The 27,987-nt window shown below is 40.1% G+C and overlaps 1 long non-coding RNA gene across 3 annotated transcripts; it reads left to right on the top strand.

Moving 5' to 3' along the window:
- The first annotated feature begins 38 nt into the window (after positions 1-38).
- Positions 39-27,759, top strand: LOC126801820 (uncharacterized). Of its 3 annotated transcripts, none has more exons than XR_007672880.1 (3): positions 39-343; positions 774-837; positions 27,690-27,759. It is a non-coding gene; the product is annotated as an uncharacterized LOC126801820 (long non-coding RNA). The 3 variants fall into 3 exon arrangements; XR_007672879.1 differs by lacking the exon at positions 27,690-27,759 and adding an exon at positions 21,265-21,383; XR_007672878.1 differs by lacking the exon at positions 27,690-27,759 and adding an exon at positions 2,148-2,210.
- The last annotated feature ends 228 nt before the right edge of the window (positions 27,760-27,987 follow it).

Here is a 27,987-nt window from a genome sequence, read left to right as displayed (position 1 = left end):
ATTAAAAATCAGAAAATCAGATTTTTCTAAAAATCAGCTCGGGTACTGTTCACCCGAGCTCGGGCACTGTTCACCCGACCCAAAAACCTTCTCCGGCCGATTTCTCCACCATCCGACGTCGCCTCGTGTCGTGCCACCTATCAAACTGACGGGCTCGACGAGCTCCATCTTTTGGGCTACGCCTTGCACTCCGGCGACAACCACACACGGTGTAGCAACCGCCGGAAGTTACTGCTGTGGCGGCGCCGCCTCCTCCGGCCACCATGGCTCGAGATTCTTGGGGGGTTTTGCTTGTCTCAGTCCCAGCAACATTCCCACAAAAGGAATCGAGCCAAATCGAAGTGTAAGTACCCGAATCAAAATTTCAATTTCTAGGGTTTGTGAATAGTGCCGATTTCATGTTCTTCGTTGTTTGGACTGTTTAGATTCGGATTTAGACCTTGGTGTCAACTAGGAAGTTGTTGGAAATGTTGTTTAGGTTGTGGTGGTGAAATTTGGTGATGATTGGTGGCGGTCGGTGAACAGTAACGCCGAATGAATAGTAACTGTGACTAGTGATCTGTAACAGTACATGTGAACAGTGTCATGGTAAACAGTAACTTTGAACAGTGTTATGGTAAAACAGTAACTGTGAACAGTGGTTTAGTAAAAACAGTGATTAGTAAACATGAACAGTGTTCCGTGAACATTGTTTTATGAACAACATTTAGCTGTGCTGAACTCGTCACCTGATATTTTAAGTATCATTTTCTAAGCATTTATCGTGCTATTAGGTGACTGACGAAACGAGTGAGGAAATTACTTTCAGGGTCGTGGAAGTTGCACGCAGGAAAGAAGGTGAGTAAAATCTCACATGTTTACGAATCTACCCTTGCGGTGATTCAAGATTTTGCAAGAGTTTTTAATATTGAATTACGACACGTATACAATATAGTGGATTACTTATATATCGTATAAATGGTAATAAGTACATATATATATAGTTTGCTATATTATATACTGTTATGAATTCATTGGAATTGGTCATTTCGAATGACGAGAATTAAATATTGAACATGTGATTTGATTTTTGTACAATATGAGGTGTGATTATTGTACGTGGTTTTAACATGAGTTTGTTAAAATGTTTTGTCTTCGGACGAGTTTTTTTGTCTTCGGACGTGTTTATGAAATATGACATGTATATGATATAATGGATTATATATATATTGTATAAATGATAAATATGTACATATATATATAGTTTGCTATATAATATACTGTTATGATTTTATCGTGATTTATGTCATTTCAATGACGAGATTTATATATCGAGCATGTGATTTTGATTTGTACAATATGATGTGAGATTATTGTACGTGATTTTAACATTGAGATTGTTAAAATGTTGATTTGTCTTCGGACATGATTTTTGGTACAATATGATGTGAGATTATTGTACGTGATTTTAACATTGAGATTGTTAAAATGTTGATTTGTCTTCGGACATGATTTTTCGTACAATATGATGTGAGATTATTGTACGTGATTTTAACATTGAGATTGTTAAAATGTTGATTTGTCTTCGGACATGATTTTTGGTACAATATGATGTGAGATGATTGTACGTGATTTTAACATTGAGATTGTTAAAATGTTGATTTGTCTTCGGACGTGATTTGGTACAATATGATGTGAGATTATTGTACGTGTTTGGCAAGTCGGAACCTAGCCTTTGGCCGGGTGAAAGTTACGATACAGTTAGAGCTCTAGTCTGTCTGCCTTAGTACTGCATGTGAGGTAACGGGTGGTAATCTGCTCATGGGTACTCAGATTGTTTTGGATGTTGGGTAGCGGGTGGCTATCCAATATCGGCGGTGTATTACGAGAGGGGTAACAGATGTGTACCAGCGTTCTTGGTACCCGTAATATAAATGCATTTGGGTAACCAGAAGGGTTACTTAATTTCTCATGAGCGTTTTATTTCATATTTCTTTGGGACGACCAGATGGGCCGTCTATTGACTCATGAGTGCATTTATATTTGTTTGATTTCTGGATTTTCGTATATATTGATATGCGAGTTATATATTTTCATTTTACTCATACGAGCTGTAAAGCTTACCGGGTTTGTGTTTACAATCCCGGTGCACCAATTCGATGGTGTAGTGGATAACTCCGCAGGTGTGGATTAGCGGGAATTGACGGACCGCTCGGAGGACTTGAAGTTATTTATCTCCAGCTTGTGTGAGGATTTTGTGTGACTATCTTGTGAGTTTGTAGTGAGGATTTCGCAATTCCATTTGTTATAATATTGAATTATAATTTGGGTTGTAATAATCGGTTTAACTGAGTTGTATTTTGAATTCAGAGATGATCCGCTGTGGCATTTTAAATGATTTCGATTCGTTGAAATTGTTTGGTGTTTAACGACTTTGAAATTTTGAGTTTTTAAGCTCGAAATTTTGGGGTCGTTACAAGCTTTGTTTGTTGTTGGTAGTAGTTTTTGTTCTGCTTCTTAGTAGCTTTGGTAAACATGAATAATATCTTTTGTGTCATTATCAAAGTTTGCTGGAATCATGTGGAAGTTTCCGGAACCTCGCCGGAGCCGACAAGTGTTTGACGGAACCTCGCTGGAGTCGGCCAGAAGTAACCGGGACCTTGCCGGAGCCAGCCATGACCTCGCCGAAACCGGTAGAAAGTCATTGGAGACCTTGTCGGAGACCTAGCTAGGGAGGAGAGAATATTTGAGTGTTTTTAGAACTCTAGTGACAGTCTATAATTTCATTCAACTTAATGTCTATAGTGGAAGCCCTTTTATGATAAATGGTCTTATGTGAGAAAAAATATATGAGTGTCTTTAATTAAAAATATGAGTTATGAATTACCCTTATGTGTAATTGGTCACATTTTATATTTTATATGTAGAAAGTTGGTGCCCCAACAATGTGGTGCCTGGGCGTAGGCCAAGGCTGCCCAGCAATAAGCCCGAGCCTGGTTTTAAGTTTAATTAATTGGTAGCTACGTACTAATGTACTCTATTCAACTGTCATAGTGATGATCGCCGGCCATTTCGAGAATTCCAACCAGATAACTGAATCATCGATTGGTATAACTACAAGGTTGAGTAGCCTCGACCGAGAGTAAAGATGTTGATCGATCTGCCATGATCATGAAAAAAATGAAGTACCTGGATAGGAAGTAACTATATTAATGTGGATCACCGTTCCGGTAAACCCTAGGTTGTTGTAAATAACTTGCGACAAAGGGCTTTTCTAGTATGGCAAAGCTAGCCTACTGTTCACCCTCTGACATGTTGCACTACTACTCACTCCGTATTCTTTTCATACGTACGTACGAATGTACGATCGATCTATATATTCACCTCGTATTAAACTAAGTGAGTTCAAGAATCCATAGACCATATGGCATTCAGCACAGTGGTGGATCCAGAAAATTTTGTCAGCAAGGCAAAAATTACTTGTCACTAAAAAAATGTAATGTACCTCCATTAAAAAAAAATCTTCACTAGGGTTTCATGTAATATACTCCTGCAAACTATTGTTATAATGACAATTTAGGATTCCATGTAACACTATACATCTACACTATAAAACTAAATTTCACATCTTCAATCAAATTTATAAAACACATAAATTTGAGGCAACAATTTTACATGATACTAAACATTCAAATAACCCTTAGAAAAAAAATGACAAAATACACCGATTTGAATAAAGTGCATTGAATCAAATACTTATATGAATTCAATGTTCTCTTAGGGCCTTGGGGGGGGGGGGGGGTGGGGGGGGAGAGATCAAATTGAGATCTGAGAAGACGGGGATTGTGGAAGATAAACAAATAGCCAAACTACACATGAGTTATTTTTATTAACTTCCATGTGTTTTTTGTTGTTGTAAAACGACGCCGTTTTGGCACTAAATATATTAATGAGAAGCCCAAAACTACGTCATTTTGGGCAAAAAGCAGAGAACAACAGAAGAAATAAAACGCGTCATTGCACCGTTGTCTTCTACCTTTATCATTTGCCATATCTGCAATTTGTAGAGGCATTTTTCTCCAAAAAAACTTCCACTCTACGCCTAGTTGCTTTGTAATAACCCGATTTTTTGGAACGATATTTGGTTTGTTTAATTTCTATAAGTTGTGAAATTCATTCAATGAGATTTGGATTGTTTACGACATTACGAAACGAAAACAGAAACGTTCTCGGAACGTTTATTTAGAAAAACGTTACGTTTTCGCAACGTAAGGATCGACTTTTATTCCGTCGCTCATTTGAGAAAACTTTCTTCACGAAAGTTGTAGAGCTAGTCAATACGAGTTTTTAGACGCGTCACGCGTTCGAATCGGACGTCGTACGTAAAAGTTATTAACGATGAAAGTTAGTTTTCCGATTTAGAAAAGGGTATAAAAGGAAACTTATCAGAAGTAGGGTTTCCATTTTCGGAAACCCTCTTCTCTCCCCAAACCCGCGCCTCCCTCTCATCTCTCTCTCTTCCCTCGAGCTCTCCCTCCCTCCGAACGACCCTCCACAAGCAGTATGTATTTGTACAGAAATACGTAAACAATATGTATTTGTACATAAATACGTAATTAATGGGTATTTGTACAGAAATACGTGAACAGTAATTCGTAAAACCAGAAATTGCTGAACAATAACATATTATTACTGTTTTGGCATTTAAAGGTTTACGTAACGATTCTAAATTCTTTTCTTATCTGTTCAAGGTGATCGATAAATCAAGGAAATGAATTACTTTCAGAAATTGTGGAATTACGCACGAGATTATAAGGTGAGTAAAATCTCACTTATTTACGAATCTACCCTTGCGGAGATTCAAGATTATGCAAAAGTTTAAAAGAATGTACTATGACATGTATTTGATATAGTGGAATATATATATTCGTATTAATGGTAAATAAGTACATATATATAGTTTGCTATATTATTTACTGTCATGAATTCATTGTGAATATATTCATTTTAATGATGAGATTATATATTGAGCATGTCGATTTAATTGTACAATATGAGGTGATGATTATTGTATGTGGTTTTAACATGGAGTTTGTTAAAACGTTTTGTCTTCGGACGTGATTTGATGTCTTCGGACGAGCTGTGTCTTCGGACGTGATTTGATGTCTTCAGACGTGATTTGGCATGTCGGAACCTAGCCTTTGGCTGGACGAAAGTTACGATACAGTTAGAGCTCTAGTCTGTCTGCCAGAGTACTGCAGGTGAGGTAACAGATGGGTTATCGGCTCATGAGTACTCATATATTTTTGGATGTTGGGTAGCAGGAGGTTGCCCAATGTCGGCGGTGTACTACGTGAGGCGTAACAGAGGTGTACCAGCGTTCATTAGTACCCGTATTATAAATGTATTTGGGTAAACATAGGGGTTGCCCAATTTCTCATGAGCACTTTCATTTTCATATTTTCGGGACAACCAGATGGGCTGTCCATTAACTCATGAGTGCATTTATATTTGTTGATTTGTGAATTTTCGTATATATTGATATGTGAGTTATATTTTTATTTTACTCATACGAGTTGTAAAGCTTACCGGGTTTGTGTTTACAATCCCGGTGCACCAATACGATAGTGTATGAGATAATTCCGCAGGTGTCGATTAGTGAGAATCGAAGGACAACTCTGAAGACTCGAAGTCGTTCATTTTTCAGCTTGTGGTGAGGATTTATTGTGGATTTGTGTGAGAATTTGTGAGGATTATTACATTTTCATTTGATGTATCGTTGAATTATAATTTGGTTTGTAATAATTGGTTTATCTGAATTGTATTGTGAACTCAGTAATGATCCACTGTGACATTAAAACGATTTCTATTTATTGAGATTTGTTTTAGCGTTTTTCATGACTTCGAAATTTGAGTTTCATACTCGAAATTTTGGGGTCGTGACAGTTGGTATCAGAGCCTAAATGCGTATTTGACGATTATCAATATCATCCGGGAGCGATGATCCGACTGCAGCGGGCACCCATCACATGCTCCTCGGTATTGATATGTCGCCGGGTACGCGAGAGTGTTTGGTCCTTTAGGGAGTATCTTGATGATACTTCGATGATTCACCTTATACTGAAACCTCACTTTGATATCTGTTAGATCTATTTGGTTGAATTCGAGACTTCACTTATATTGACTAAGTGTTTCATTGTTTGAAGGTGATGAATTCGGATAAGGGCCGAGGACGGGCGAGAGGCCGAGGTCGAGGTAGGGCCGCAGGCCAAGTCCGCAACGTGGAGAACCTTTATGAGGAGGCTGCTCCACAGGAAGAACAGGTTGAGTCTGCTACTACTGTTAGAGATGATGGTCGAGTGTTAAAGCTGATCAAGGACATCAGTGGACTGTCAGCGCCGTCCTTTCATGGAGGATTAGATCATATGGTAGCTGACCATTGGATCGAGGGTTTGGAGACTTATTTTGAGATGATAGAGTGCTCAGAGATAGAGAAGAGAAAGATAGCTACATTCTTTCTAAAAGATGATGCTCTAGACTGGTGGAAGAGCATGAGACAGACAGTGGATGTGTCTACATTCACATGGGATGGTTTCACGGCTCTTTTTCGAGAGAAGTACTTTCCAGGCTCAGTACAGGAGAACTTAGAGCTTGAGTTTCTTGCAGCTGTACCGGTATGTCAGGCCTATGGGTGCGACCTCCTTAGCTCAGAAGTATCTACGAGGGCTGAAACATGAGTACAAGACCATCATATCAGCTCTTTGTCTGTCTACCAAGGAGTTGATGTTTGAGAGTGCCATGAGCTTGGAACAGGCAGATAAGACTCGAGCAGGAGATGTGGGAGGTAGAGATGCAAAGGGAAAATGCAAGGCAATCTGTTCAGGCAGCGAGCACTCAGGGCCGACGGGTAGGTCATGGAAGAGGCCAAGATCCTACTACCAGATTCCAGCAAAGGCAGCACCTCCATCTATCAAGACTGCACCAGTTAGACCATTGGCATCGGTGAGGTGTTTTGGCTGCAACGAAATGGGGCATTACGCCACAGCATGTCCGAAACCGAAGAGAGCAGGCTGCTACAGTTGCGGGCAAGTGGGACACATGGCTAGATATTGTACCCGACCCCTTCAGGGTAGACATGAACGTCCACAGAGACATCTACCAGCGGGTCAAGCTAGGGTGTTTGCAGTGGGTCAGCGAGACACATGAGTGGAAGGTACATTATCACTTTTTGACTATCTTGGTAGAGTACTGTTTGATACGGGAGCATCACATTCATTTATTGCTAGTTCGGTAGTAGAGATGCTAGGATTGATTCCTACATCTCTTGGGAACGCTTTATGTGTTACTTCACCCCTTGGAGTGTCCCTTGAGTTAGAGACAATCTGCAAGGCTTGTCCGATTGTGATTGGAAGTAGAGAGTTCTCTACTTCATTGATTGTGATTCGGACCACACCTATGCTGTGATCTTCGGAATTGATTGGTTGAGACCGCAGCATGCGGTGATTGATTGTTTTGACATGGTAGTGTCCTTTCATAAACCCGGAGAGCCAGTGTTTCATTATCGTTGCCTCAAGTCAGATAATGCCATGAGATCAAGAGTTTTGGCACATGTGGAATCGGTGGATCAGAAAGTAACTATTGCAGACATTGAGGTAGTATCTGAGTTCAGTGAGGTGTTCCAAGAGATACCAGGGCTACCTCCTCGAAGAGTAGTAGATTTCTGCATTGATGTAGTACCTGGTACGACACTTGTGTCAAAGGTGCCCTATAGAATGGGGCAAAACGAACTTAAGGAGTTGAAGGTGCAGATCGATGAGCTATTGGATCAAGGGTTCATTAGACCTAGTGTTTCACCTTGGGGAGCACCGGTTTTGTTTGTGAAAAAGAAAGACGGTTCTCTGCGGTTATGTCTGGACTACAAGGAGCTGAACAAGGTGACCATCAAGAATAGGTATCCTTTACCTAGGATTGATGATTTTTTCGATCAGCTTAAAGGTGCAACGGTGTTCTCTAAGATTGATTTGAGATCCGGTTATCATCAACTCAGGGTGAAGGAAGAAGATATATCGAAGACAGCCTTCAGGACCCGGTATGCACATTATGAGTTTGTTGTCATGCCATTTGGTCTAACAAATGCACCAGCTATCTTTATGAGTTTGATGAACCAAGTCTTTAGCCCGCACTTGGACGAGTTTGTGGTAGTATTTGTGGATGACATTCTGATATACTCTAAGTCACAGGAAGAGCATGTAGTGCATCTGAGAACAGTGTTGCAGACCTTGAAGGAAGCAAAATTGTATGCCAAACTCGAGAAGTGTGAGTTCTGAAAAGAAGAGGTCAAGTTTCTCGGTCATGTCGTTTCTAAAGATGGAGTGCTAGTGGACCCGTCAAAGGTAGAGGCAGTAAAGAATTGGAGTCGCCCAAAGAACCCTACAGAAATTTGTAGTTTCCTTGGTTTAGCAGGTTACTACAGGAGATTTATCGAATGGTTTTCTAGTATTGCATCTTCTTTGACCAAGTTGACCAATAAATATGTTCATTTTGTGTGGACAGAAGCTTGTGAGGAAACATTCAACAAACTAAAGAACAGTTTAACCACAGCTCCAGTGTTGACGATTCCTTCAGGTGGGGACAGTTATGTCATTTATAGTCATGCTTCGCTCCAAGGTTTGGATTGTGTGTTGATGCAGCATGAAGGAGTCGTTGCATATGGCTCTAGACAGTTGAAGATTCATGAGAAGAACTACCCCACTCACGACCTAGAGCTTGTGGCAGTTGTGTTTGCTCTGAAGATTTGGAGACATTACCTATATGGTGAGAAGTTTCAACTCTTTTCACATCATAAGAGTTTGAAGTATTTATTCTCATAGAAGGAACTGAATATGAGGCAGAGGAGATGGATGGAACTCCTCAAGGATTATGACTTCACATTGGAATTTCACCCGGGAAAGGCAAATGTGGTGGCTGATGCTTTGAGCAGGAAACTGAGAGGTGTGGTAGCTTCACTTATGGTTCAGGAATGGTTCATGCTCGAAACTGCATCAGAGTTCGACTTGGTACCATCGGGAGGAGAACCAAGTGTTTTTCTTGGTAGTGTCATGGTGCAACCCACATTGATCACGAGGATCATACAGGGTCAGGCGCAAGATAAATTATGACAAGCTAAGTTGGCAGATCTTGTAGCGGATACGCTTGATGAGTGTCCTTCCGAGTGGAGAGTTGGACCCGAAGGAGGGTTGAGGTTTGGGGCAAGATTGTGTGTCCCAGATTGTGATGATCTCAAGGAGGAGGTCTTTCGTACAACACATCGATCACGTTATACCGTCCATCCAGGGAACACCAAGATGTACAAGGACCTATGCAGGCAATTCTGGTGGAACGGTATGAAGAAAGATGTAGCGGAGTTTGTGTCGAAGTGCCTTACGTGTCAGCAAGTAAAAGCATAACATCAGCGACCAGCTGGCATGTTGAAGCCATTGACTATTCCTCTTTGGAAGTGGGAGCAGATATCTATGGATTTTGTGACTGGGCTGCCTAGATCCAAGAAGGGTCATGATGCTATATGGGTGATTGTCGATCGGTTGACGAAGTCGGCTCATTTTCTTCCAGTGTCAATGAAGTACTCAGTGGACGTGCTAGGGAAACTATATGTGGATGAGGTAGTGAGACTTCATGGAGCTCCAGTTTCTATTGTTTCTGATTGAGATGCACGGTTTACTTCGAAGTTCTGGGAGGGTTTACAGAAGGCAATGGGTACTACCTTGGATATGAGTACTGCTTTTCATCCTCAGACTCATGGACAGACGGAAAGAGTGAATCAGGTGATGGAGGATATGTTGAGATCTTGTGTGCTGGATTTCAAAGGTAGCTGGGAAGATCATTTGAGATTGATTGAGTTTGCCTACAACAACAGTTACCATTCTAGCATCGGTGTGGCACCTTATAAGGCTCTTTATGGTAGACCATGTCAATCACCGATCTGTTGGGCCGAAGTAGGCGATGTAGCACTGATGGGTCCAGAGGTGGTGCAGGAAACCACAGAGAAGATCTCGATCATTCGAGATAGAATCCGGACCGCCTAGAGTAGACAGAAGAGCTATGAAGACTTAAAGATGAGACATGTGGAATTTGAGATCGGGGATCATGTGTTCTTAAAAGCTTCACCTATGAGGGGTGTAGTGAGATTTGGCAAGAAAGGAAAGTTGGCTCCGAGGTATGTTGGGCCCTTTGAGATCCTTGAGAAGGTGGGAGAACTAGCATATCGACTAGCCTTGCCTACTAGCATGTCGGAAGTATGTACCAGATGAGTCACATGTGATCGATCATAGCACCATTGAGGTGAAGGAAAATGCTACTTTTGTTTTCGAGCCCGTTCGTATTCTGGATAGATCCACAAAGAAGCTTCGGAGGAAAGAAGTAGAGCTAGTCAAGGTATTGTGGAGTCACCATGATGAGGGTGATGCATCTTGGGAGCTAGAGTCGGACATGAAGACCAGATATCCAAAGTTGTTTGTTGAGTGAACTTGAATTTCGGGACGAAATTCCTTTAAGGGGGGTAGAATGTAATAACCTGATTTTTCGGAACGATGTTTGGTTTGTTTAATTTCTATAAGTTGTGAAATTCATTAAATGAGATTTGGATTGTTTACGACATTACGAAACGAAAACGGAAACGTTCTCGGAACGTTTATTTAGAAAAACATTACGTTTTCGCGATGTAAGGATCGACTTTTATTCTGTCGCTCGTTTGAGAAAACTTTCTTCATGACAGTGGTATAGTTAGTCGATACGAGTTCGTGGACGCGTCACGCGTTCGAATCGGACGTCGTACGTAAAAGTTATTAACGATGAAAGTTAGTTTTCCGATTTAGAAAGGGGTATAAAAGGAAACTTATCAGAAGTAGGGTTTCTATTTTCGGAAACCCTCTTCTCCCCCCAAACCCGCGCCTCACTCTCATCTCTCTCTCTTCCCTCGAGCCCTCCTTCCCACCGAACGACCCTCCACCGGCGATCTCGCCGTTCAGCCTTCCGTGGCTCGCACCGTCTAGCTCAGTAGGATCGCGCGACTCTCCTCTCCAAACCCCGAGCTCGCAAGCCTCCCTCTGCATTGCACCGCGATATCTGCCTCCAAGGCGCCGTGTCCCTCACCGCCGGTCCTGGAGCATCGCGTGACCCTCCGCTGCAAACCTCAAGCTCGCCGAGCCTCGCATCACCGCACACGCTCGAATCGACGTCTCCAGCCTCTCAAGCATCACCGACGACGAATCAAAGCCTCCACCGCCACTGATGTGTGTGATTGTTGATGAAATTGATGAAATTGATTGTTGTGTGTGATTGTGTGGTGTAGGTGGAGAGTTGAGCACCGCCGCCTTAGGCAGCGCGTGTGAGTGCATGAGGTGGTCTAGAGGCGGCCTTGGGCCGTGCAGGGATAGAGGAGGAGAGGGGGAGAAATGGGGTGGCGGTCGCGTGCTACGCGCCGGCCTTAGGCTCGGCGGGTGTGCCCCACGCGCTGCCACAGTGAGTGGCGCGTGAGCGCCACGCGCGGCCTGCCGGAGGTGGCGCGTGTACCCCACGTGCCGCCACGTGCGGCAGCGCGTGAACAATGATTCGACACAGTAATTTGTAAAATTTATTTTTACGACGGTGAATGTAAAAAGCTGATTTACGTACTGTAAATGTAAATTTATTTTACGTACGGTAAATGTAAATATAAATTACTTTCAGTAAATGTAAAAAAGTCAATTCAAAAGGGTAAATGTGTAATTAATATTTACTAAGACAATATTTACATTTGAATAGTATTCATACGTACAAAAATACGTAAACAGTATGTATTTGTACATAAATACGTAATTACTATGTATTTGTACATAAATACATAATTAATGGGTATGTGTAAGAAATACGTAATTAATATATATTTGTACAGTAAATACGTGAACAATAATTCGTAAAACCAGAAATTGCTGAACAGTAACATATTATTACTGTTTTGGCATTTAAAGGTTTACGTAACGATTCTAAATTCTTTTCATAGCTGTTCAAGGTGATCGATAAATCCAGGAAATGAATTACTTTCGGAAATTGTGGAATTACGCACGAGATTATAAGGTGAGTAAAATCTCACTTATTTACGATTCTACCTTTGCGGAAATTCAAGATTATGCAAAAGTTTAAAAGAATGTACTATGACATGTATTTGATATAGTGGAATATATATATATATTCGTATTAATGGTAAATAAGTACATATATATAGTTTGCTATATTATTTACTGTCACGATTTCATTGTGAATATATTTATTTTAATGATGAGATTATATATTGAGCATGTCGATTTAATTATACAATATGAGGCGATGATTATTGTATGTGGTTTTAATATGGAGTTTGTTAAAACGTTTTGTCTTCGGGCGTGATTTGATGTCTTCGGACGAGCTGTCTTCGGACATGATTTGATGTCTTCGGACGAGTTTTGTCTTCGGACGTGTTTGGCATGTCGGAACCTAGCCTTTGGCCGGGCGAAAGTTATGATATAGTTAGAGCTCTAGTCTGTCTGCCGGAGTACTGCATGTGAGGTAACAGATGGGTTATCGGCTCATGAGTACTCATATTTTTTTAGATGTTGGGTAGCATGAGGTTGCCCAATGTCAGCGGTGTACTACGTGAGGGGTAACAGAGGTGTACCAGCGTTCATTAGTACCCGTATTATAAATGTATTTGGGTAAACAGAGGGGTTGCCTAATTTCTCATGAGCACTTTCATTTTCATATTTTCGGGATAACCAGATGGGTCGTCCATTAACTCATGAGTGCATTTATATTTGTTGATTTGTGAATTTTCGTATATATTGATATGCGAGTTATATTTTTATTTTGCTCATACGAGCTGTAAAGCTTACCGGGTTTGTGTTTACAATCCTGGTGCACCAATACGATTGTGTAGGGGATAATTCTGCAGGTGTCGATTAGTGAGAATCGAAGGACAACTCTGAAGACTCGAAGTCGTTCATTTTTCAACTTGTGGTGAGGATTTATTGTGGATTTGTGTGAGAATTTGTGAGGATTATTACATTTTCATTTGATGTATCGTTGAATTATAATTTGGTTTGTAATAATTGGTTTATCTGAGTTGTATTGTGAACTCAGTAATGATCCATTGTGACATTAAAATGAAAGTGCTCATGCAAAATTGAGATTTGTTTTAGCGTTTTTCATGACTTCGAAATTTGAGTTTCATACTCAAAATTTTGGGGGCGTGACATGCTTCTGCCTAGGTTTGCCCACACGTGGGGCCGCCCCTACCAGATCAAAGTTGAGAAAGGGTGTTTTGTTTTTGGGAATTGAGATCAAAGAAGATGGGGGATTGTGGAAGATAAACAGATAACTAAACTACACAGGAGTTCTTTTTATTAACTTGCGCGTGTTTTTTTTGGTATAAAGAAACCGTTTTGGCACTAAATATATTAATGAGAAGCCCAAAACTACGTCATTTTGGACAAAAAAAACAGAGAACATCAAAAGAAATAAAACGCGTCATTGCTCCGTTGTCTTCTACCTTCACCATTCGCCAGATTCTGCAATTTGTAGAGGCATTTTCTCTAGAAAACGTGGATCCTATGTGGAGCCTACCTAACTCAACCAATTCATGGGTTAATTCTCAACCCACCTATTAGTCTAGACTCTAGATCAATTGATACGCGTGGCCACTTACTCGTAAATTCATGGACCATATTGGTTTTAACCATTGAATAACAATCTTTTTTAGAGGTTAAAAGTCATTGGTGTTCATATTGCACTCATGCTATATTGTCGAGCTAAGGACCATGACGAGTTAGATGAATAGTATATCAACTTGGGTTGAAAATTAGTTCAACCCATCTAAAATGAGTGTATTTGCTCTAAAAGAAATGGTTCCTAATTATTAATAACACACGCACACGTACAATATATAATTTCGCTTTCATTTGGAATAAGCCACTTCATTACTATCATCTGAAAGCCTTTAATCACCAGATTGAATGATGACACTCATTTATTGCTACATGAAGCAACGAACAATTTTAGTTTTATATCAATAAATCCAGGGGTGCCGCTATTTGCAGCCTACTATCTTCTTAGTTCACCCTACATTCATATTTTGAATTCTAATTTTCCACTTTTATTCTTAAAATAAAAATATTAATGAGAAGCATTGTAAAATAACGAAATAGAAGCAGCTCACATATGAAAATTAAAGCTTGACGTCACCACAACCACCACCAATTTTTGGTTTTACTACACTCATGATGATCACCGATTTACTAATCACCATAGCCTTTTCAAAGCATCTTCTAGTCATTAGCCATCTTCACAGGATCACAATTGTTTGAACTAAAAAACAGGTCAAATCAAAGAAATCAAGAGGAGATCTAGGTTAGGTTACGCCGTTAGGAGGAGGATGGGATAAATAGAGATCGTAGGTTAAAAATGTCCATATAATACAAATTTGGCCCCATTTTTGTTCATTTCAATGAAAAATTCTAAAATGCGCATATTTCAACACAAGGTAACAAAACATTTGCCAAATTACTATAAAAACTATTATATATATATATATATATTTAGTCTATTTTACTCTCACATAATGAAAACAATCATAGAAAGAGAAAGTTGATAAGAGAGAACATTAGGCTGGAATTTCGCCTAACTCTGATCACTAATCGTCGGAATAAATTATTGACCCATAGTAACCTGTAATAAATTTCGAGTCATCGGTTGTCAGGATCGGAAATCCGATCATTAATTGCCGAAATTACAAATCCGGTCACCTATCTAACAATAAATTATTGATCTCTAATAACCTATAATAATAAATTACTGAACCTCAGTAATCATAATCTAACCCCTAGTAACCATGTTACTAACCCCAGTAACCATTCATGACATCACGGTTGCTTTACTTGCTCATTTCCCTTACACACCAATAATCAAACTTTTTCTTCTTCCCCACTCCTTTCATCTTCGTTCTTCTATATTTTGATGTGAACTCTTCAACTACCCACCCTCATATCATCGAAAAAAACAACCTACCCTCGAGTCCTCGACTTGCTGCCTCTGAATTAATGGGGAGAGGAAAAGCAAGGATCGACGCAAGTCGACGTTCATATTACAAAGATACATATCTGAGGGAGTCAACATGGGAACTTGAAGCTTCTCGTCGGAGTTAAACTCGGCTCCTTGATGCTTTCTTTTTTCTGGCCATGGAGGTGGTGGTGCCATAGATGTGAAGAAAATTAGGGTGGAACCATGGAGGTAGTGAGGGAGTCGCAGAGAGAGAGAGAGAGAACTAGGAGATCCAAGCTATCTTACAAAGCTTCAGCGGTGGGGAAGGGCTAACTAGGCGACACCGACTTCATTGAGGCAGAGGCGGCAGTGTCCGGTGTCGTCGCTCAAATGAGAGAGAGAGAGAGAGAGAGAGAGAGAGAGACCCTCTGAAAGGGGTGAGAAACCGAGTGAGAAATCGGTGAGGTCGGGGAGAGAGATGTTTCCCTTGGGTAGTTGAATTAGAGGGAGGGTAAGTCTGTCTTTCTTTATTAATCATTGGAATGAGATAGTAGAATTGGTTTGGGTAATTTTTGTTGTTGATTTTGTGCATTTGGTCAAAACCCTTTTTTTCAATTAGGCTTTTTTAAAATATATTTTTTACTTTTTTTTTCTTTGAATTATATAAATGGTAAAATTGGAATATGTTGGTTTGTAAGGTGAACAAAGGAGACTGTAGGGTACCTTAATTGAGTAGTTTTCCTTGGTTAGGGTTTAGAGACTGTACATGTTTATCTCGACGATATGTTCGGCTTTTGTCCTGACTGCATGTCGTGCTCGTTCCTTCTCTTTATTTTCGTTTTTATGTTTTAGTTCTTCCTGTTATTCATTGCTTGCACCTACTTAGTGCCATTTATTTTCTTTGTATTGTGCGGAAGTGCTTAGATAGTTGGTATATCCTATGCGTAACGACCCCAAAATTTCGAGCATAAAAACTTAAAATTTCAAAGTCGTTAAACACCAAACAATCTCAACGAATCGAAATCATTTCAAATGCTACAGCGGATCATCTCTGAGTTCAAAATACAACTCAGTCACACCAATTATTACAAACCAAATTATAATTCAACATTATAACAAATGGAAATGTATAATCCTCACAACAACCTCACAAGATAGTCACACAAAATCCTCGCTCCAGCTGGAAATAAATAACTTCAAGTTCTCTGAGCCGTCAATTCCCGCTAATCCACACATGCGGAGTTATCCACTACACCATCGAATTGGTGCACCGGGATTGTAAACACAAACCCGGTAAGCTTTACAGCTCGTATGAGTAAAATAAAAATATAACTCGCATATCAATATATACGGAAATCCACAATCAACAAATATAAATGCACCCATGAGTAAATGGACGGCCAATCTGGTTGTCCCAAAAATATGAAATGAACGTACTCATGAGAAATTGGGTAACCCCTCTGTTTACCCAAATGCATTTATAATACGGATACTAATGAGCGCTGGTACACCTCTGTTACCCCTCACGTAGTACACCGCTGGCATTGGGCAACCTCCTCGCTACCCAACGCCCGACATTGGGTAACCTCCTCGCTACCCCACGTCCGACTTCGGGCAACCTCCTCGCTACCCTAAGTCCGACTTCGGGCAACCTCCTCGCTACCCGAAGTCCGAAATCGGGCAACCTCCTCGCTACCCGATGTCAGGCAGACAGACTAGAGCTCTAACTGTATCGTAACTTTCGCCAGGCCAAAGGCTAGGTTCCGACATGCCACACACGTCCGAAGACTGGTCCGAAGACATAAACACGTACAATAATCTACTCATTATTGTACAAATTTCATCACACACTCAATATATAATTCTCATCACCACTGTGATCATAATTCACAACCGAAAACCTAACAGTATATAATATAACAAACTACATATATATATGTACATATTTACCATTTATACAATATATATATATATAATCCACTTTATTATATACATGTCATATTTCATACACACGTCCGAAGACAAAACGTTTTAACAATTCTCCACGTCAAAACCACGTACAATAATCTACTCATTATTGTCCCAATCGCATCAATATGCTCAACATATAATCCTCATCACCACCGTGATCATTTTCACAAATGAAATCCTAACAGTATATAATATAGCAAACTATATATATATGTACTTATTTACCATTTATACAATATATATAATCCATTATATCATATACATGTCATATTTCATAAACACGTCCGAAGACAAAACATTTTAACAATTCTCAACGTCAAACCACGTACAATAATCTACTCATTATTTGTACAAATCACATCAACATGCTCAATTCGTAAATAAGTGAGATTTTACTCACCTTCTTTCCTGCGTGCAACTTCCACAACCCTGAAAGTAATTTCTTCACTTGTTTTGTCAGTCACCTAATAGCACGATAAATGCTTAGAAAATGATACTTAAAATATCAAGTGACGATTTCAGCACAGCTAAATGTTGTTCATAAAACATTGTTCACAGAACACTGTTCATGTTTACTAATCAATGTTTTATTGAAACACTGTTCATTGTTACTGTTTTTTTTACCAAAACACTGTTCGGCATGGTACTATTCACTGTTTTACCAAAAACACTGTTCACAGTTACTGTTTTACCATGCATTGTTCACAGCTACTGTTTCAAATCACTATTCACATGCACTATTCATGTGGCGTCACTGTTCACAGTTACTGTTATAGATCACTATTCACAGTTACTATTCATGCATCGTTACTGTTCACCGACCGCCACCAATCATCACCAAATTTCACCACCAGAACCTAAACAACATTTCCAATAACTTTCTAGTTGACACCAAGGTCTAAATCCGAGCCTAAACAGTCCAAACAACGAAGAACATAAATTCGGCACTATTCATAAACCCTAAAAATTGAAAATTTGATTCGGGTACTTACACTTCGATTTGGCTCGATTCCTTTTGTGGGAATGTTGCTGGGACTGAGACAAGCAAAACCCCCCAAGAATCTCGAGCTATGGTGGCCGGAGGAGGCGGCGCCAACACAGCAGCAACTTCCGGCGGTTGCTACACCGTGTGTGGTTGTCGCCGGAGTGCAAGGCGTAGCCCAAAAGATGGAGATCGTCGAGCCCGTCAGTTTGATAGGTGGCACGACACGAGGCGACGTCGGATGGTGGAGAAATCGGCTGGAGAAGATTTTTGGGTCGGGTGAACAGTACCCGAGCTGATTTTTGGAAAAAAAACTGATTTTCTGATTTTTAATCTCCTCTCCTTCCTTTTATACTATTTCCAAAATCGGAAACGAACTTCCGACGTTAATAACTTTTACGTCCGATGTCCGATTCGAACGCGTCACACATCACGCATGTAATAACCCTAAAATTCAAACAATGTTAGTTTGATTTGAATTCTATAAAATTTCGAATTTTAATTAGAATGAATGTGATTGGTTGCGACTTTAGTAAACGAGAAACGAAAACGTTCTCGAAACGTTTAAATTGAAAAACGTTACATTTCCGTAACGTTTATACCGACTTTTATTCCGTCGCTCGTTTGCGAAAACTTTCTTCACGAAAGTTGTAGAGCTCGTCGATACGAGTTCGTAGATATGTGACGCGTTCGAAACGGACATCGTACGTAAAAGTTACTCACGTCGGAAGTTAGTTTCCGATTTGGAAACTAGTATAAAAAGGAATTTTTTTTAACTAGGGTTTCCATAACAGGAAACCCTTCATTTCCGCCGTTCTCCCTCTCTCTCTCTCTCTCTCTCTCTCTCTCTCTCTCGGCCCGACTCTCCTTCCCCCTTCGAATTCCTTTCGCCGATCTGCCACCCCAGCCCTTCGTGGCTAGCACCGCCGCACCCTACAGCCTCGCAAGCACCCCGCAAGCAAACCGAGCTTGCGGCGCGGCCTCACTGCCGAGAGCTTCACTCGTCCCCCGAGCCTCCCTCTGCCTCGCGCCTTGCTCGCTGCCTCCAAGCTGCAGACCTTCACCGCCATCCTCTAGGACACAGCAAGACCCTCAGCTGCCACCCGCAAGCACGCCGTGCCTCCTTTCGCCGCCAAGAAGCCGGATCGACGATTGAAGATCCTGCGAGGAGCTTGTCGACGATCTACCATTCCTGACGCATTTGGAGCACCAATCTGGGTAAGAATACATTCAAATTGATGTTGTAATGTGTGTGGATGGATTGGTGTTTGATTGTTGAAGATTTGGGGAAGAATCGGGGTGGAGGTGATTTTGAGACACCGCCGCTTTAGTCGGCGCGTGGGGAGGGTGTGAGGTAGCCTAGGGGCGGTTTGGAACCATAGGTAGGTAGAGGAGGAGGAGAGGAAGAGATTGGGCGCGGCGGTGGCGTGATACGCACCGTTGGGGGTGTCGGCGCGTAGGCCCCACGCGCGGCCCGCCGGAGGTGGCGCGTGTGTCACACGCGCCGCCACGTGCGGCGGTGTGAAAATGTTTTCCGACAGGGGTATTTTGGTAATTTACTGTGTACGGTAAATGTAAATGTAATTTTTATTTACTACGGTAAATGTAATTAAATTTTACCTTCAGTAAATGTAATTATAAATTACTTTCAGTAAATGTAAAAAGTAATTTGTAAAAGGGTAATTTAGTAAATTTTATTTACTAAGTTTGTATTGACATTTAAATCGTACGTATACGTACAGAAATACGTATTAATATTTATACGTACAGAAATACGTATATAATATCTATACGTACATAAATACGTATTAATATTTATACGTACAGAAATACGTATTAATATTTATCCGTACAGAAATACGTACTAATATTAATACGTACAGAAATACGTATTAATATTTATACGTACAAAAATACGTATTTAATAGTTATATGTACAGAAATACGTATATAATATATATACGTACAGAAATATGTATATACTATTTATACGTACAGAAATACGTATAAATCGTATATTTGTACAGTAACCGTGAATAGTAACAGTGAACAGTAATTTCGTAAAACCGAAAATTGCTGAACAGTAACCGTTTATTACTGTTTTGGTATTTAAAGGTTTATGAAACGATTATAAATTCTTTTCTTATTCTTTTAAGGTGATCGTTAAATCGAGGAAAGGAATTAGCATCGCGAATTGTGGAATTACGCTCAAGTCATTAAGGTGAGTAAAATCTCACTGAATTACGAATCTACCCTCGTGGTGATTCAACATTTTTGCAAGTGTGTTTATCAAATGAATTACAACATGTATATAATTTAGTGGACTACATATATACAGTATAATGGTAATAAGTACATATATATATATAGTTCATTAAATTACGTACTGTTATTAATTCATTAACAATAGTCATTTCGGTGACGAAAAATTGTGCATGAGTATGTGATTTGAATGGTACAATATGATGTGAGAATATTGTACGTAATTCTTCAGGTGTTTATGAAATATGACATGTATAGGATATAGTGGACTATGTATATATTGTATAAATGGTAATAAATACGAATGTATATAGTTTGCTATATAATATACTGTTATGATTTTTATTGTGGTGATTTCGTGAAAGTTTTAAAACGTACAATATGATGAGTGATTATTGTACATGATTTTATCACGGAGAATGTTAAAAAAATTGTGATTTGTCTTCGGACGTGATGTGTGGTACAATATGATGTGAGATTATTGTACGTGATTTTTAACATTGAGATTGTTAAAATGTTGATTTGTCTTCGGACGTGATTGGTACAATATGATGTGAGATTATTGTACGTGTTTGGCAAGTCGGAACCTAGCCTTTGGCCGGGCGAAAGTTACGATACAGTTAGAGCTCTAGTCTGTCTGCCTTAGTACTGCATGCGAGGTAACGGGTGGTTATCTGCTCATGGGTACTCGGTGTATTTTGGATGTTGGGTAGCGGGTGGCTATCCAATATCAACGGTGTATTACGAGAGGGGTAACAGATGTGTACCAGCGTTCTTGGTACCCGTATTATAAATGCATTGGGTAACCAGAAGGGTTACCTAATTTCCTCATGAACGTTTTATTTCATATTTCTTTGGGTCAACCAGATGGGCTGACGAGTGACTCATGAGGGCATTTATATTTGTTGTTTTGGTGATCTTTCGTATATTTTGATATGCGAATTATATTTTGATTTTACTCATACGAGCTGTAAAGCTTACCGGGTTTGTGTTTACAATCCCGGTGCACCAATTCGATGGTGTAGTGGATGACTCCGCAGGTGTAGATTAGCGGGAATTGACGGACCGCTCAGAGAACTTGAAGTGATTTACCTCCAGCTTGTGTGAGGATTTTGTGTGACTATTTTGTGAGAGATTGTGAGGATTATTACATTCCAACTTACGTAATGTAAATTATAAATTTGGATTGTAATAATTGGTTTTCTGAGTTGTATTGATAACTCAGTGATGATCCGCTGTGCACTTAAATGATTTCGATTTTATTGAGATTATTTTGTGTTTAACGACTTTAGAATTTTGAGTTTTTAAGCTCGAAATTTTGGGGTCGTTACAGTTGGTATCAGAGCCTAAGGGCGTATTTGGTGATTATCAATATCATCCGGGAGCGATGATCCGACTGCAGGCGGGCACCCATCACATGCTCCTCGGTATTGATATGTCGCCGGGTACGCGAGAGTGTTAGGAGCCATACCTTATGGTTTGGTCCTGTAGAGAGTATTGTGACGATACTCCGATGATTCACATTCTTCTGAAATTTCATGATTGATATTGGTTGGATCTATTTTGTCGAATTCGAGACTTCACATGTATGACTGAGTGTTAATTGTTGAATGGTGATGAATTTGGAAAAAGGGCCGTGAACATGGCCGAGGACGGACGAGAGGTCGCAGCCGAGGTAGGGTTGCAGGCCGAGTCCGCAATGTGGAGAACCTTTAGGAGGAGGCTGCTCCACGGGCAGAACAGGTTGACCCTGCTGCTGTCGTTAGAGACGACGATAGTCGTGTGTTAAGTTGATCAAGGACTTTAATCGTCTGTCAACGTCTTATTTCATAGAGGCCTGGATCATATGGTAGTGGACCACTGGATCGAGTGCATCATAATCTATTTTGAGATGATTGAGTACCCTGAGAGAGAAGAAGATGATATCGACACTTATTAGTGATAGTTCGGTAGAGGAGATGGTAGGATTGACTCCTACATCTATGAGAAACTCTTTATGTGTCACTTCGTATTTGGAGTGTTCCTCGAATTTGAGACAATGAAAAGCTTGTCCTATTGTGATTGGAAGTGGAGAGTTCTCTGCTTATTTGATCGTGATTCCGGATCACACCTATGATGTGATCATAGGAATTGATTGGTTGAGTACGCAGTACACGGTGATTGATTGTTTTGACATGGTGGGTTCATTCGTAGACCCAGGAAACCAGAGTTTCGTATCTTTGACTCGAGGCGGATAATGTCATGAGAGTTTGAGTCATGGCATATGTTGAGTATGTGGATCTGAAGTAGCTATCACAGACATCGTTGTGATATCAGAGTAAAGTGAGACGTTTCAGGAGATACTGTGTTATAGCCCCTATAACGAAGACGCCGTATGGATGGGACAAATGAATTCAAAGACTTAATGACTGGTGCAATCAGTTTAGAGAGGCTACAATACTCTCTGAGTTTGACAAGCGATCCAGATACTGGAATGCTAACATGTTTGAGTATATAGTTTCCTATCAGGGCAGAGAACTGTCAAGGAGTCTTGATAGAGAGCGTTGACCCTACGTTGAGGGATGTTCAGTGTTTAAATGTTGAGGACTAGATTTTTGTTATGCAACTAATCTAAGTTGAAGCCTAACAAGATTGAGATTATGGTCACGTAAAAGATGTGTAGACCATAGGTTGGAGGTGGTTAACGAAAATTTTTGTGACTAGCATCTCTAAGGATATTGGTAACAGAGTGGTAGGGCGTATGATACGTCCATAAGTGGTAATACAGGAAATGAGATTCACATTTTGTTGACGTGACATTCTTGTTTTGGTTCGGCTATAGATAATTGATGTTACACATTGTTCTTGGGTGAGCAAGAAATATAAGGTGATGGAGAAATCTCAAGGTGGCGATATGATTTAATTATTTGCTAGATGAGCATTTAAATGTGAACACTGATCTTCCATGATTTAATTATTGTGATGTTGGGGATTGGAACTTCACCATGCCACAAGTCCAAATGAGACGCAATGGCGGTGAAGTAACTCTATTGAAGGTAAGGTATGAGATGACCTTAGCTTAATGGTGTTTTGACGAATTTTCGTGACAAGCACCTCCCAACCGATAAAGAAATGGTTGAAAATCAAATTTTCTTTTCAAGTGCAAGTGGTGTTAGTATGGGAAGACTTAGATACTCTTCTTCCCTCTAGGCATCAGATTTTTATTGTTGGATAAGGTGAAGTTGACTAAAGTGTTCAACAAGGGATAATTCTACGATAAAGAGTAGTCAATTATATTACTGTTCGCAGAGAAGTTATGTTGGCCGAATGTGTCGGCCATGAGAGTTCTTAATGAAAGTAAAGAAACAACTGTTTAGAGTGGTGGTGTAGCAACCATTTTTGGGTTGATTTTGAGGAGACAATAGACCCAACAACCAGCTTCTGTTGTTGAATTAATTGCAGAACTTATTAGTACTACGACGGTGGGGGAAATCAATATGTTAGATGATGCCACTGGGGCGTTTGTGTGGGACCGTATGTCATGAATTTGAGGCATGTATGAACCAGGGGGTAAAGTACATCTCGGTCGCGGTCTTGTAGGATTTTGCGCTGTAAATTCACTTAATTTTCATGTTTCACCGTTGTGGGATAAATACCACCTTGGTCTGACTTGTAAATTGTGGCACACCACTCAGGGAAGCAAGAAGCTGAAATTGATTTTCGACGGTAAGTTTTGATGAGAGGGGTAGGATGCGTGATGCATCTCTCTTGTGGTGGTGGTAGAATTTTCTACAGCCTTTTGCGTATATTAGTCGATTCTCTGGTGAACTGTTTGAGAGTAATTCATAGTCCAAGATGGTGTTCTGTGATGGTTGTGAACTCGATGAGTTAAGATTTCCTTATCGTGATACCGATACAAATAGGGTACTTGGACGGGTATCATGCACGACAACTTTCATGGTTATAATAAGATGATCTTGAGAGGATGATTATATTTTGAGTAGCTCACTTGCAACTATTATTGTTAGGACATGTGACAAATTGTCTGATGGAGGAAGTTTAAGGTAACAGCAGATAGGTTGAGAGCTCGTATGCTGGATTGTAAGGTAGCTGTGAAATCATTTGAGATTGATTGAGTTCGCCTACAACGACAGTTACCATTCCAGCATCGGCATGGTACCCTATGAGGCACTTAAGGTAGACCATGTCGATCACCTATCTGTTGGGCCAAAGTTGGGTATAGTGAGATTTGACAAGAAAGAAAAGTTGGCCGAGGTATGTTGGGCCTTTGAGATACTTGAGAAGGTGGGCGAACTAGCTTATCGACTAGCCTTGCCTACTAGCATGTCGGGCGTTCACAACGTCTTCCACATTTCCATGTTGAGGAAGTATGTACCAGATAAGTCACATGTGATCGATCATGGCACCATTGAAGTGAAGGAAAATGCCACATTTGTGGTTGAGCCGGTTCGTATCTTGGATAGGTCCACAAAGAAGCTTCGGAGGAAAGAGGTTGAGTTAGTCAAGGTGTTGTGGGGTTATCATGATGAGGGTGATGCATCTTGGGAGCTAGAGTCAGACATGATGACCAGATATCCACAATTGTTTGTTGAGTGAGTTTGAATTTCGGGACGAAATTCCTTTAAGGGGGGTAGATTGTAATAACCCTAAAATTCAAACAATGTTAGTTTGATTTGAATTCTATAAAATTTCGAATTTTAATTAGAATGAATGTGATTGGTTGCGACTTTAGTAAACGAGAAACGAAAACGTTCTCGAAACGTTTAAATTGAAAAACGTTACATTTCCGTAACGTTTATACCGACTTTTATTCCGTCGCTCGGTTGCGAAAACTTTCTTCATGAAAGTTGTAGAGCTCGTCGATACGAGTTCGTAGATATGTGACGCATTCGAAACGGACATCGTACGTAAAAGTTACTCACGTCGGAAGTTAGTTTCCGATTTGGAAACTAGTATAAAAAGGAATTTTTTTTAACTAGGGTTTCCATAACAGGAAACCCTTCATTTCCGCCGTTCTCCCTCTCTCTCTCTCTCTCTCTCTCTCGGCCCGACTCTCCTTCCCCCTTCGAATTCCTTTCGCCGATCTACCACCCCAGCCCTTCGTGGCTAGCACCGCCGCACCCTACAGCCTCGCAAGCACCCCGCAAGCAAACCGAGCTTGCGGCGCGGCCTCACTGCCGAGAGCTTCACTCGTCCCCCGAGCCTCCCTCTGCCTCGCGCCTTGCTCGCTGCCTCCAAGCTGCAGACCTTCACCGCCATCCTCTAGGACACAGCAAGACCCTCAGCTGCCACCCGCAAGCACGCCGTGCCTCCTTTCGCCGCCAAGAAGCCGGATCGACGATTGAAGATCCTGCGAGGAGCTTGTCGACGATCTACCATTCCTGACGCATTTGGAGCACCAATCTGGGTAAGAATACATTCAAATTGATGTTGTAATGTGTGTGGATGGATTGGTGTTTGATTGTTGAAGATTTGGGGAAGAATCGGGGTGGAGGTGATTTTGAGACACCGCCGCTTTAGTCGGCGCGTGGGGAGGGTGTGAGGTAGCCTAGGGGCGGTTTGGAACCATAGGTAGGTAGAGGAGGAGGAGAGGAAGAGATTGGGCGCGGCGGTGGCGTGATACGCACCGTTGGGGGTGTCGGCGCGTGGGCCCCACGCGCGGCCCGCCGGAGGTGGCGCGTGTGTCACACGCGCCGCCACGTGCGGCGGTGTGAAAATGTTTTCCGACAGGGGTATTTTGGTAATTTACTGTGTACGGTAAATGTAAATGTAATTTTTATTTACTACGGTAAATGTAATTATAAATTACTTTCAGTAAATGTAAAAAGTAATTTGTAAAAGGGTAATTTAGTAAATTTTATTTACTAAGTTTGTATTGACATTTAAATCGTACGTATACGTACAGAAATACGTATTAATATTTATACGTACAGAAATACGTATATAATATCTATACGTACAGAAATACGTATTAATATTTATACGTACAGAAATACGTATTAATATTTATCCGTACAGAAATACGTACTAATATTAATACGTACAGAAATACGTATTAATATTTATACGTACAAAAATACGTATTTAATAGTTATACGTACAGAAATACGTATATAATATATATACGTACAGAAATATGTATATACTATTTATACGTACAGAAATACGTATAAATCGTATATTTGTACAGTAACCGTGAATAGTAACAGTGAACAGTAATTTCGTAAAACCGAAAATTGCTGAACAGTAACCGTTTATTACTGTTTTGGTATTTAAAGGTTTATGAAACGATTATAAATTCTTTTCTTATTCTTTTAAGGTGATCGTTAAATCGAGGAAAGGAATTAGCATCGCGAATTGTGGAATTACGCTCAAGTCATTAAGGTGAGTAAAATCTCACTGAATTACGAATCTACCCTCGTGGTGATTCAACATTTTTGCAAGTGTGTTTATCAAATGAATTACAACATGTATATAATTTAGTGGACTACATATATACAGTATAATGGTAATAAGTACATATATATATATAGTTCATTAAATTACGTACTGTTATTAATTCATTAACAATAGTCATTTCGGTGACGAAAAATTGTGCATGAGTATGTGATTTGAATGGTACAATATGATGTGAGAATATTGTACGTAATTCTTCAGGTGTTTATGAAATATGACATGTATAGGATATAGTGGACTATGTATATATTGTATAAATGGTAATAAATACGAATGTATATAGTTTGCTATATAATATACTGTTATGATTTTTATTGTGGTGATTTCGTGAAAGTTTTAAAACGTACAATATGATGAGTGATTATTGTACATGATTTTATCACGGAGAATGTTAAAAAAATTGTGATTTGTCTTCGGACGTGATGTGTGGTACAATATGATGTGAGATTATTGTACGTGATTTTTAACATTGAGATTGTTAAAATGTTGATTTGTCTTCGGACGTGATTGGTACAATATGATGTGAGATTATTGTACGTGTTTGGCAAGTCGGAACCTAGCCTTTGGCCGGGCGAAAGTTACGATACAGTTAGAGCTCTAGTCTGTCTGCCTTAGTACTGCATGCGAGGTAACGGGTGGTTATCTGCTCATGGGTACTCGGTGTATTTTGGATGTTGGGTAGCGGGTGGCTATCCAATATCAACGGTGTATTACGAGAGGGGTAACAGATGTGTACCAGCGTTCTTGGTACCCGTATTATAAATGCATTGGGTAACCAGAAGGGTTACCTAATTTCCTCATGAACGTTTTATTTCATATTTCTTTGGGTCAACCAGATGGGCTGACGAGTGACTCATGAGGGCATTTATATTTGTTGTTTTGGTGATCTTTCGTATATTTTGATATGCGAATTATATTTTGATTTTACTCATACGAGCTGTAAAGCTTACCGGGTTTGTGTTTACAATCCCGGTGCACCAATTCGATGGTGTAGTGGATGACTCCGCAGGTGTAGATTAGCGGGAATTGACGGACCGCTCAGAGAACTTGAAGTGATTTACCTCCAACTTGTGTGAGGATTTTGTGTGACTATTTTGTGAGAGATTGTGAGGATTATTACATTCCAACTTACGTAATGTAAATTATAAATTTGGGTTGTAATAATTGGTTTTCTGAGTTGTATTGATAACTCAGTGATGATCCGCTGTGCACTTAAATGATTTCGATTTTATTGAGATTATTTTGTGTTTAACGACTTTAGAATTTTGAGTTTTTAAGCTCGAAATTTTGGG

This window comes from Argentina anserina, chromosome 7, assembly GCF_933775445.1.
Source record: "Argentina anserina chromosome 7, drPotAnse1.1, whole genome shotgun sequence".
NCBI classification, from domain to species: domain Eukaryota; kingdom Viridiplantae; phylum Streptophyta; class Magnoliopsida; order Rosales; family Rosaceae; genus Argentina; species Argentina anserina.
The sequence above is the reverse complement of the archived record's forward strand: the minus strand, read 5'-3'. Positions and strand labels throughout refer to the sequence as shown.